Below are 1228 nucleotides of genomic sequence, written 5' to 3' on the forward strand. Positions count from 1 at the left end.
AAAAAGAAAATGCGGGGTAGTGGGGTGGGGAGAGTTGGTAGAAACCAAAGTTCAGAATGGAGTGTGTTCTATTTCTTGGCCTGGGAAAGGAAAAATAAACAACAAACAGCTACCCCATTCAAGTGTGCGTTATCTTGCTCATCCTCGCCAAGACCTTCCTCTCCTACTCGCCAAGACCTTCCTCTCCTCCCTTCTCTGACCGGGAATTACTGCTCCTGCAAACAGCCCCCACGCCTACCCCTAGCCCAGGACAGGCAGACAATGGGCCAGAAAACCCAGCCCAGCCAAGGCCTCTCCCTGCAGCCCCCAGAGGCCTTAAGATTGGGAAACACAAAGCTATTTTTAATGTCTTATTTGTCTACCAACTGCGGCTCCACAGCCTGAGAAACAGTATCATTTGTGGGAGGTGGCATTGATTTTTTTTTTTTTTAACTTGCTCAGACAAAGCTACATTTTTTGCAACTTTCAGAAAAGCCAAAACAGCCACACTCTCCAAGGGTGACCTCTTCCCCAGCGTGCCCTTCTGCCCTTGGGGAATGCTCTCTCAGGGGTGTCTGGGAAAGCAGCCCCCACTGCTCAGCACTGGTCAGCAGCAAGCCAGGCCCAGGGCCCAGGGAAATGGAATTAAAGGCCCAGGAATCCCAAAGGAAAGCCAGTGAAACAGGAAGGAGCAAAGGAGTGAGAGAGAAATGGAGATTCAGAGAGAGATGGGGTCCTCTGGTGGAGGTGCAGCCTCACCTGAGGGGCGGGGGCCCTTTGTGATGGGACAATAGGCATCTCCCTGCCTGGAGAGTCTCTAATAGAAAAGTATGAGAGGTCACACATGGAGAAAATGGCTTCCACGATTGCTGTCCAGCTCCTACCTCACTCCCAGAGAGAGATCCTTGTGGCCAACACCTCCCTCATCTAAGGAGGCAAGTAGAGGAAGGGGAGCCACCTGCATGGGCCACTGGGAGGAAGAGCAGGGACCTGAGCCGTAATCTTGGCTTGATTCCTTACCACAAGTTGCTCAACCTCTTGGAGCTTCACTCTCCCCATCCAGAAAATGGGAATGATAATTTTTACATGTGGGGATTCAGAGAGACAATGGCACATGTCTAACCACTTAGATAGCATGCTGATCCTTCCTTTCGTGGCTGGTGAAATAGTGCAAGTGGGTGTGTGTTAGCTGGCAGTCTAAAGACTGGCTTTCAGCAGCACCAAACCTCTCACTGGGTGGGGGCTGGAT

The sequence above is a fragment of the Pteropus alecto genome, unplaced genomic scaffold (assembly GCF_000325575.1).
Source record: "Pteropus alecto unplaced genomic scaffold, ASM32557v1 scaffold131, whole genome shotgun sequence".
Classification (NCBI taxonomy): domain Eukaryota; kingdom Metazoa; phylum Chordata; class Mammalia; order Chiroptera; family Pteropodidae; genus Pteropus; species Pteropus alecto.